Below are 12,373 nucleotides of genomic sequence, written 5' to 3'. Positions count from 1 at the left end.
ACATCCATTATCACACTAAAAATTAGTGTCAATTCAAATATCTAGATTTTCCCCTACTGTTGTGTAGTTTTTAGTAGTTTATTTGAATCAAGGTACAAACGAGATCCACACATTGCAACAGGTTGATTTAAGTCTCTTAAGAATCTTATATGTTCTCTTCCTACTCCCTCCTCTGTTTTCCTTAAAATTTATCTGGTCACTTGTTTTGGAGAAGCCCCGTGTTTATTCCAGGAACTGTCTGGTTGCTGGAATGTCTGTGGCTGTCCAAATGAGGTCAAACTCCAGCTAAACAGGGAAAAGAAGGGTTCTTTGCCACAACACTTCTCCACGTCCCTAAACCCCTACTCCTGGGCAGCCTAGCTTGGTCTGGTTCTGTCTGGCTTTTAACTGGCTCTCCTTGGCTTTGTAACTTAGAGCCATTCCCCAGGTACAGAATAGAATTCATTGCTTTTTTCTGAGTGTGTCCTTTTTGGGCAAGGCTTCCATTTTAAAACATGCTGCCTTTGGCTTCAGCTTGGTGGATTCCTTGGCTGCCAAGATTTTGGTTAAGGTGGAAAGTTATTACAGAAGTGAAAACAATGAATCTCACAGTAATTGGCATCACTTTGAGGGCCTACCCATGGGGAATTCCATTGGGTTGGACAGTAGGAGTACTTGGGTTTCTTCCCCCCGGCTCCTCGACCTCATCAATTACATTTTCATGACATCCTGAGTATGAATATCAGGCTCTGGCCGACAAAGGGTGGTGAAGGAAGACACACCGCGTCTTGCATTTAAGCAGCTCCCTTTATTCCCTCCCTAGCAGTGCAGCTATGACTTGCTTGTGGGTCCTGGTAGGATAACTCCTGGCACCTGCATTACACAGCCCTAATGCACCTATCCACTTTTCCTCTTATTTCTACATTCTCCTGTTTGTTTTGAGCAATATGTCCACAACTCTGACCTTTTGAGAAATCCTTTCAATCTGGAACTGACTGTGCTGCCCAGAGAAATGTGGTTTGGCTGCCGGTGAGCATTGGGAAGGTGTGGAGGGAGTCCTGTGATGAAATGCCTGGGTGTGTGTATGTACAACTTCCTCTCAGGCTATTGATTTTCCCTGATTTTAGAATGCATTTTTGATTCTTCCTCCTTTTCCTGGATCCTTTCACATTCAAAAATGTACTGAACAAATAAATGAGATTTCTTTTTTTCTAATTTGTTTTTTTGTGGAGTTTCCCATTCTATGTGTAGTGATAATTTTTACAGTCATTCTATCTAGACTGATAAAATTCTTTATGGAAACTCTTCTCTTTGCAAGGACATTTTACTTCTAAAACCAAGGGGGATAAACCGAATTAAAAAAAAAAGCTAGTAAATAAAAATCAGCTTAAAACCATTCTGGTTCTATCAGGGACCTCAGAATTATTGGTCCATATTGGTCATCTGGTCATTGGTCTCCTAGCAGCTGCTCAACCATTTTGGGCTGGAGGTGGGTTTTGGTCTCTGTCTCTCTTTGGCTTCACTGCTGCCAGCCTCAACTGCGTTCCTGATTGCTTGGGAAGAACAGCCTTTGACATCTGTATCTGGATAGATTACAGTCTCTTGTGGACCCACACAGTGGCTTCCGCTCCTCTCAATTTGGGAAATTTTAAAGGAATTTCCATTTGCAGATTGAACAAGTCTAACCAGAGAGAGGAAGCACCCTGACTGTTTCAGTTTGTACCTTTGAACTTTCAAGTACCTTTAACCAATTAGAGACAACTAATCTTTCTTTTGCTCTCTCTTTTTTTTTTTTTGGAGACAGAGTCTCGCTCTGTCGCCCAGGCTGGAGTACGGTGGCATGATCTTGGCTCACTGCAACCTTCACCTCCTGGTTCAAGCAATTCTCCTGCCTCAGCCTCCCGAGTAGTGGATTAAAGACGCCCTCCACCACGCCCAGCTAATTTTTGTATTTTTAGTAGAGACAGGGTTTCACCCTGTTGGTCAGGCTGGTCTCAAACTCCTGACCTCAAGTGATCCACCCGCCTTGGCCTCCCAAAGTGCTAAGACTACACTCAGCTCAAAGTGCTGAGCCACTGTGCCCAGCCCAAGACAACTAATCTCAGAGCAAAATTTCTTGCCTGAAGTCTCATTTCTGAAAGTTGATTTGCATGTGATCAAGGAGTATTTGAAGTCTTATCCAAATCTTAGCTGACCTTCTCTTGCTTAACAGTTGTCAGAATCACCTCTTAAGGAAGGGGTTGGTGGAGTCAGCACTTGACTATAACAGAATTTCCATATAAATTTAATATATTTAAAAAATAATTATGAATAAAAAGTATCACGTGCACTTGAAGTATAGACAAACCAACAATGAATTCTCATTGTCTTTTTAACTAGAACACACACGAAACAGGACATTAAAATCAACATGAAACCCTGAGCTCTGAGAACTCATAATTTGTTTCCTGCATTTTAGTGTTTGGGGGATGGAAAACAAATCTTCCAGATTTTCTGTGTGTGTGTGTATGTATGTGTGTGTGTACCCAACACCGAATCTGGAAGACTTGTTATAAGGAAGAATATATATTTTTTCTTTCTTTTTTTTTTTTTTAGGCAGTATCTTGCTCTGTTGTTGCTCAGCCTGGAGTGCAGTGGCATGATCACAGCTCACTGCAACCTCTACCTCCCTGGCTCAAGCGATCCTCCTGCCTCAGCCCCCCCAAGTAGCTAGGACTATAGACACATGCCACAGTGCCCAGCTAATTGAGTATTTCCATTTTATAAGTGAGTTGGGTGTCAGGGAGGGTCAAATGACGTGCGTCACTCACACTGGGTTAAAGAGCTGATGTTGCTCCCTGGACTCTGCTTCTGTTGACCTTTCTGTTAACCAGTGGGCCCAGCCCCTTAGGTTACCTCTGGCTCCCATTGTAGCTGGTTAATCTTTTCCAGGTGCCCTCTGTCACTCTGTGCCCCCACATATTTGAAGATGTATACTATCACCTTTGCCCTTTGAACTCAAAGGTGCTGCTGGGAGTGATTATAGGAGTGTGAGATGGTCACCTTGTAGTTCCATGTAATCACACTGTCTTAAATGCTCAAATTAAAAAAATAAATAAAAACTGGTAATTCTGTGGTTAGCACAAAATTCAAACATCACAAAATAATTAAGGAAACATTTACCTTCACCTCTGCTCCCAAGTAAGCCAGGCAGCTGCTATCATCAGAGATATTTAATGAAATTCTTTACTTTCATGGCAGAATGAAAATCTTTGTCTCCTGCATGTAGGCTGACTTTATGTACTTCCTAATGGTAGAAGGTGTAACTCTAAACTGGTGAGGAGTTTGTGTAACTATCAGAATGTAAAATCCATTATGTTTATTTCTGGTGTTCTTTCAAAGTCATTAGATGCTTTCTCTGAATTTTTTTTTTTTTTTTTTTTAGCAAAATCATCTGCAAAAGAAAAATGTGTCCTCTTTACAGAACTTTGACCACCTTAGCAAAAGAAAAGCAGATTCTGGCAAACTGAGTGTTTTAAGCAGAGGCTCTTTTAAAATTTGTTTTTTTCTTTCACTTTTCACGTTATTTGAATAGGTAATATATGCACTTGCATATAATGTGAAAAGCACAAAAGGATATGCCTTGAAAAGTCTCTCTCCCTTTCCGTCCCCAGCTGCCCAGTTTTTTTCCCCAAAGCCACCACTTTACCACTTTTTTGTTTGTTTGTTTGTTTTGAGACAGAGTTTTTGCTCTTGTTGCTCAGGCTGGAGTGCAATGGCGTGATCTTGGCTCACCACAATCTCTGCCTCCCAGGTTCAAGCGGTTCTCCCGCCTCAGCCTCCCAAGTAGCTGGGATTACAGGCGTGCGCCACCACACCCGGCTAACTTTGTATTTTCAGTAGAGACTGGGTTTTACCATGTTGGCCAGGCTGGTCTTGAACTTCCAACCTCAGGTGATCCGCCTGCCTCGGCCTCCCAAAGTGCTGGGATTACAGGCGTGAGCCACTGCGCCTGGCCCACTTTACCACTTTCTTACATATACTTCCCCAAATATTTAAGGCATATTTACACACACACACACACACGCACACACACGTTTATTTAAATGAGGGACTATTGGCCATGTGTGCCTATCCAAATCACCTAGGGAACTTTTAGACAATGTTTCTGTACCCTGTGAGGAACTATTCAGTATTTGTAATTATAGTTTGAAAAAGAAAATTGCTCTTGGTTATTCTGGTGGGCTCCCTCAGTTGAGAATGACTAGCCTAAGATACAAAAATTCAGACCCACGGAACCCATCAGGAAGCCAGTAGCTCCTTCCCAGGCAATTTGGGCAGGAGAACAGCTGTGTGGATCACTCTGCGAACAATCATTTCTATCGTCCCTGGTTAAGGGCATCTGCAACCACTCAGCTGATAAGTCTAAAGGTAAATTGTCCCTTAAAAGGGACTGTCTCCAGATTAATATAATCACTGCTGCAATTGCCTGTGTATAAATAACTTATTTCTCCGGTCTGATACCTCTAAACATATCCTACTTTTTTCCTCCTCCATCTCATTTTTTTATACTTGTTAATCATAGAAAACTTAGAAAATGGCCAGGCACAGTGGGTTACACTTGTAATCCCAGCACTTTGGGAGGCTGAGGCGGGCAGATCACCTGAGGTCAGATCACCTGAGGTCAGGAGTCACCAGCCTGGCCAACATGGTGAAACCCCATCTCTATTAAAAATACAAAAATTATCTGGGCGTGGTGGCAGGCACCTGTAGTCCCACCTACTCAGGAGGCCGAGGCAGGAGAATCGCTTGAACCCGGGAGGTGGAGGTTGCAGTGAGCCAAAATTGTGCCACTGAACTCTAGCCTGGGCGACAGAGAAAGACTCTATCTCCAAAAAAAGGAAAAAATCTTAGAAAACAGTGAAGTATAAATAAAAAGACCAGTTACCCAATTGCATAGTTCAGGAAATAACAAATGTTGACATTTGTTTTATTTTACTTGCTTTTAAAATTGTGCAAATAATATCTGGATGCTTCTGGAATATTTAAAGCAAATCCATCCAGACAGTCTATCATTTCATCGGTATTTATTTCACTATGTATCACTAATGGATAAGGGGTAAGGACTTAAATAAAATCCCTGCACATTATCACATCCCCCGCAAAGTTACAACCATTACTTGATATCATATCATATTCTGCATTTACCTTTTCCCAGATTGCCTTACATTTCTTCCTAGAGTTCACTTTGATGTGTTTTCTTCCATTTGCCCCTCCTTATTCTGTGTAACTATCTGTAATACTTTGGATACTCTAAAGTCCTCAGTCATTCCCTCCCTTATCTTGTATCTTTGTTTAAATGGCTACATGATGTTCCATGGTATAAATATCACATGTATTGATTATTTTCATAATGATGAGCTGTCATGTTGTTTCCAGTTTTTTCTTATTATAAATAACACTGCAGTGGACATCTCTATTTCCAAAGGATAGGCTTTTAGGTATAGATTTATTGGGACAAAAAAGTCCCCCGTCTTTCTGTCTTCCCCTCTCTAAGTAACAATGGACAGACTCAGGTGGGCTATTTACAACCCCCTGCCCTGGCCCTGTGCTGTGCAACTGTCCTCATATTGTAACTGTCTTACACCTAAAATTTTGTAGCACACAAATTAATTTTTTCTCTTACCCAGGGGTAACTTTGCACCTCACTTATCTTGGCAGATTCACAGTTTTACACGGAAACTTTTATTGAGATAATTGTAGATTTACATACAGTTAGAAGAAATACTACACAGAGTTCACTTCTGTACTTTGCTGGGTTTTTCCCAGTGCTAACATTTAGCCAAACGATGGTGCAATATCACAGCCAGGATATTGACATTGATATAATACACCAATCTCATTCTGATTTGTCCAGTTTTGCTTGTACTCACTTGCATGTGTGATTAATTTCTTTGCAACGTACAGGTCTATGTATCCCCCACCATAGTCAAGATGCTGACAGTTCCAATACCACAGGATCTATCGTGTTGCCTTACTATAACCACACCACTCACCCTCAGCCCCTTCACATTTTAAAAAGACTCTTTTTTTTTGAGATGGAGTCTCCCTCTGTCACCCAGGCTGGAGTGCAGTGGCGCGATCTCAGCTTACTGCAACCTCCACCTCCCAAGGCCAAGCGATTCTTGTGCCGCAGCCTCCCGGAGTAGCTGGGATTACATGCATGCACCACCACGGCTGGCTAATTTTTGTATTTTTAGTAGAGATGGGGTTTCACCATGTTGGCCAGGCTGGTCTCAAACTCCTGGCCTCAAGTGATCTGCCTGCCTCCGGCCTCCCAAAGTGCTGGGATTACAAGCATGAGCCACTGTACCCAGCCAAAAAGACTCTCAATACATATTCCAAATTTCTGTCTAGCAAGATATAACTAATTCATACTAACCTGCCAGCATTGAGTATCATTTTAAAAATATATTACTAGGTGGCCAATGTTTTCACTGTCTAGCTTTCTGTTAAAGTCTTTTAATACATGTATTGTCAAATTTGGCCTCAAAGTGTATTGCAAATATTCTCCTAGAAGAAATGAGGCAGATGTTTCTTTCATTTCTCTGCTTGTCCAATACTTCAAAACATTGTTTTCAGTGAAAATCAAATCATGAACCCTGCCAAATGCAAGAAGCATGCAGCCTTCTATCTTTAACAAAGCTGGTACTAACTTTCAGGAACACTACTTGTCGGGTTGAGACAATTGTATTTTGCTTAATAGGGTTTTCTGGCTAAGAGCAGACTGGAAGATTTTGCTAAAGTTATTTCTAAAAGGGATTTTATCTAAGTCAAAGGATACTTACCTTTTCTAAGTACAGTTCAATGAAAAATAATTTTATTTTCTTTAGGTAGAGGTGATCTCTGAGAGAAGGGGCCCTCTCAATATCTCTCTCTGAGGAATGAGTATATTCCTTCTGCTTGGCAGTGGTCCGGGTAACCCACGACACCCTGGCATTTAGGCTGGCTCCCTTTGTGGGGTCAGAATTCTTCCTGGTCTAAAGTGAAGTCACTGTGGACCTGCTTTTCATTATAAGCCATCATTTTTGCTAAAGGTAGAGCATTACTGAAGTTGGAGTTGAGGTGATTATAAACAGCAGTATGGAGGATGAACCTGGAATACAGCGGATAGAAACAGTGTGGGGGTAGAGTGGTAGAAGACAGGTAGAATTAGAAGGCTCTGTCCTCAGGCAAACACAGCATGGGAGGTACTTCAGTCAGAAATACAGTTTATAATAAATCAATTCTCATTTAGCCTGGAAAAGTTAACACACATGATACATGGAAGACGCAATTGAATTTTAGCCATGTAGTTGTGCACATTTTAGATCTAGAAGTCACAGAGAGTATAAACAAAGAAGATCAGATTATAAAAGACCCTGTATATATATATTTGCTATTTAAAACAACAATAAATGCCTATATCCTTTGCCCCAGTAATTCTTTGGGGAATTTATCCTCTAGATGTATTTATATATATATGTGTGTGTGAAGGTGACATTTGTATACAAGATTATTCATTGCAGCATTGTTTGTCATAAGAAAGCTCTTGTTTATTAGCTCTAAACCCAAAGTATGCAAAATGATCACATGAAGTTTTGGTTGCAATTTTTAGGGTCCTGCAAGTCCTAGCTAGAGCAATCAAGCAAGAGAAAGAAATAAAAGACAGGCAAGTAGGAAAAGAAGAAGTCAATTTATCTCTTCACTGACAATATTACTCTATACCTAGAAAACCATAAAGACTCCACTAAAAGCCTCCTGGAACTGATAAATGACTTCAGTAAAGTTTCAGGACACAAAATCGGTGAACACAAATTGGTAGCATTTCTGTACACCAATAATGTTCAAGCTGAGAGCCAAATCAAGAATGCAATTGTATTTACAACAGCCACAAAAAATAAAATACCTAGGAATACATCTAACTAAGGAGATGAAAGACCTCTATAAGGAGAAGTGCAAAACACTGATGAAACAAATCATAGATGACACAAACAAGTGGAAAAACATCCCATGCCCATGGTTCGGAAGAATCAATATTGTTAAAACGGCCATACTGCCCAAAGCAATCTATGGAGTCAACACTATTCTTATCAAGCTACCAATGCCATTTTTCACAGAACTAGAAAAAACTATGCCAAAATTTATATGGAACCAAAAAAGAGTCCAAATAGCCAAAGCAATCCTAAGCAAAAAGAACAAGACCAGAGGCATTACTTGACTTCAAACTATGTTATAAGATTACAGTAGCTAAAACTGTATGGTATGGTACAAAAACAGACACATAGCCAGGCACGGTGGCTCATGCCTGTAATCCCAGCACTTTGGGAGGTTGAGGTGGGGAGATCACATGATTCCAGCCTGGGCAACATGGTGAAACCCGTCACTATGAAAAATACAAAAAAGTAGCTGGCTGTGGTGGTGCACACCTGTGATCCCAGCTACTCAGGAGGCTGAGGTGGGAGAATCACCTGAGACTGGGAAGTCAAGGCTGCAGTGAGCTGTGATCACACCACTGCACTCCAGCCTAGGCAATGGGAGTGAGACCCTCTCTCAAAAAAACAAAATGAAACAAACAAACAAACAAAAAACAAGCACATAGACCAATGAAACAGAATAGAGAACCTGGAAATAAAGCTGCACACTTACAGCCATCTGATCTTTAACAAAGTCAACCAAAATAAGCAACGAGGAACAGAATCTCTGTACAATAAATTGTGCTGGGATAGCTGTATAGCCATAAATAGAATGAAACTCGACCCCTATCTTTTACCACATACAAAAATTAGCTCCACTGGTCGGGCGCCGTGGCTCACGCCTGTAATCCCAGCACTTTGGGAGGCTGAGGCGGGCAGATAACCTGAGGTCGGGAGTTCGAGACCAGCCTGATCAACAGGGAGAAACCCCGTCTCTACTGAGAATACAACATTAGCTGGGCATGGTGGTGTATGCCTGTAATCCCAGCTACTTGGGAGTCTGAGGCAGAAGAATTGCTTGAACCTGGGAGGCAGACGTTGCAGTGAGCAGAGATCTCCATTGCACTCCAGCCTGGGCAACAAGAGCAAAACTCCATCTCAAAAAAAAATTAGCCCAAGATGTATTAACGATTTAGATGTAAGACCTCAAACTATAAGAATCCTAGAAGAAAACCTAGGAAACCCCATTCTGGACATCAGCCTTGGAAAAGAATTTATGACTAAATTCTCAAAAGCAATTGCAACAAAAACAAAAATGGACAAGTAGGAGCTAATTAAAGAGCTTCTGCACAGCCAAAAACAAAAACAAAAACAAAAACAAAAAAAACTATCAACAGAGTAAACTGACAACCTACAGGATGGAAGAAAATATTTGCAAACTGCACTAAGCAAAGATCTAATATCCAGATTCTATAAGGAACTTAAACAATTGAACAAGCAAAAAACAAATAACCCAATTAAAAATGCGTGAAGGACATGAACAGACACTGCTCAAAAGATGACATACAAGCAGGCAACAAACATATGAAAAAACACTCCACATCACCAATCAACAGAAAAATACAAATCAAAACCACAATGAAATATCATCTAACACCAGTCTGAATGGCTATTATTAAAAAGTCGAAAAACAACAGATGCTGGCTAGGCTGTGTAGAAAAGGAACGCTTATACTCTGCTGGTGGGAATGTAAATTAGTTCAGCCACTGTGGAAAGCAGTTTGGAGATTTCTCAAAGAACTTAAAACAGAACTAATTCAATCCAGCTATCCCATTACTGGCATATATCCAAAAGAAAATAAATCATTCAACCAAAAAGGCACATGCACTCATATGATCACCACAGTACTATTCATGATAGCAAAGACATGGAATCAACCTAGATGCCCATCACTGGTGGATTAGATAAAGAAAATGTGGCACATATACACCGTGGAATACTACCCAGCCATAAAAAAGAATGAAATCATGTCCTTTGAAACAACATGAGTGCAGCTGGAGGCCATTCTCTTAAGAAATTAACACAGGAACAGAAAACCAAATACTCTGTGTTCTCACTTATAAGTGGGAGCTAAACATTGGATACTCGGGATATAAAGATGGCAACAATAGATACTGGGGACTACTAAGGGGGGCAAAGGTTGAAAAACTAACGATGGGTACTATGCTCAGTGCCTGTGTGACAGGATCAATCATACCCCAAACCTCAGCATCACATAATATACCCATGTAACAAACCTGCATGTGTACACCCTGAATCTAAAATAGAAGTTGAAATTATAAAAATAAACAAACTAATAAATAAATAAATTTGTAGAGTCTTTCCACCAAGAGTAGATTGGATTCATTTTTTTTTTTTTTAGAGATGGGGTCTTGCTATGTTGACCAGGCTGGTCTTGAACTCCTGAGCTCAAGCAATCCTCCCACCTCAGCCTCCCAAGTAGCTGGGACCACAGGCATGCACCACTGCACCCAACTTAGGTAGATAAGATTCTGATCCACTGTCCACTTTTATCTCTTGGGCTCATGCTGAGCAAAGTTGTGAGGTTAGGCAGGAGCAGTTGGTTGGTTCTGGCTGAGAATCCTTCAAAGCATTAGTTAGCATCACATCTAGGGATACATGTGGACTGGGAGTCACAGCGTTCATTACTCTCTTACTTTTAGAGACTGGAGAATGGACATTTGGGGGAATTTGTTCTTGATAAAGTGTTGTGAAAGCAAACGAAATGAGGGATGCAGAACTGCCTGCCTCACCCTTTTCTTTTTACTCTTTCCCTTAGGAGTGGAAGCAAAAATTCCAGACTCTGCCTTCTGTAAAAGCCACAGTGAGGCATTACGGCTTGGAAGGAAAGTTCAGACTCACGTTCCTATAATTCTGAACAGACCTTTTATTTTTAAAGCAATATCTGTGCTGCATAATCTGTTTTCTAAATATGTAATTGCTCTGATAATGTACTAAATTTGGGGAAGATCATTATTTGGAGACCTAGAACTTCTGATGGTACCAGGACAGCATTCCCCCTTCGAAAGCTTTCAGATACATGGAACAAAACAAAAAGGAGTATAAGTTAGAAAGATAACCACGGCACTTTGGGAGGCTGAGAATGCAGGATTGCTTGAGGCCAGGAGTTCCAGACCAGCCTGGGCAACATAATGAGATTTCATCTTCACAAAAAAATTTTAAAAATTAGCTAGGTGTGGTGGCATGTGCCTATAGTCCCAGCTATGTGGAGGCCGAGGCAGGAGGATCGCTTGACTAGGAGTGAAAACCTCTCTCAAAAAAAAAAAAAAAAAAAAAAAAAGGTCACCATGAGCTACCACTTGCCCCTGTGGTGAGAAGTATTTGCATGATCATAATGTAAGTACTGATTACTCAGTTAACTAAAAATTGTTGTGAGATAACCTTTATCTTGGGAGGAAGGAGGAGTATGAGTTAAATCTTCGTCTGTCATAACAAAGATTAGATAACATCAAAATTCATCTATCAAGAAGGAACAATTTAAGCACAATTTTTTGTCAAGTAACTGCCAAAGAAATAGCAAAAAGACATAAGTGATTGTCTCTTTAAGAGAGGAGGTGGGAGGGAGAAAGACAAAGAACTCTTGCTTAGATTATAAAACTTCTGTTTGTCACTATTTGATTTTTTTAAAATTAGGTGCCTGTATTTACTTTGTTAAAAGTGAAAAAATATATCTATATCTACACATATGGAGCCAAGAGAATAAGGGTAAATAGGATGTCTGTAATGATTATTTGAAATATCCTTGAGTGTTACAACCAAAGTGATGTTTTGGGAGAAAAGGATACAAGTGAAGTACAGTTATGTGTTGCTTAACGACATGGATTCCTTCTGAGAAATGCATCGTTAGTCGATTTCATCATTTTGTGAACATCATAGATTGTACTTCCACAAGCCTAGATGGTATAGCTCACTACACACCTAAACTGTACAGTATGGCCTATTGTTCCTAGGCTACAAACCTGCACTGAATACTGTAGGCAATTGTAATACACTGGTAAGTATTTGTGTATCTAAACTTACTAAAACGTAGAAAAGGTACACTAAAAATAGGGTGTGGGACCGTATGAGACCGCCATCGTATATACGGTCCATCATTGACCAAAACATCCTTATGTGGCACATGACTATGAATGAATTCTTAGATGAAATAAAGGAATCACTGCTCTCACTAACTTTATTTGGCCTGCATTTTGCATCTTTATTTTTCTGTTATTCATAGGTGTTTGGTACTTCAGATCAGGGGTTGGCAACCTTTTTCTGGAAAATGCGTGATGGTAAATCTTTTAGACTTTGCGAGTCACACGGTTTCTGTTATAACTACTCAACTCTGCCATTCTCGTGTGGAATCCACCATAAACAATATGTAAATGAATGTGACT

The sequence above is a fragment of the Gorilla gorilla genome, chromosome 15 (genome assembly GCF_029281585.2).
Source record: "Gorilla gorilla gorilla isolate KB3781 chromosome 15, NHGRI_mGorGor1-v2.1_pri, whole genome shotgun sequence".
NCBI lineage: Eukaryota > Metazoa > Chordata > Mammalia > Primates > Hominidae > Gorilla > Gorilla gorilla.
This window is presented reverse-complemented; position numbering follows the sequence as displayed.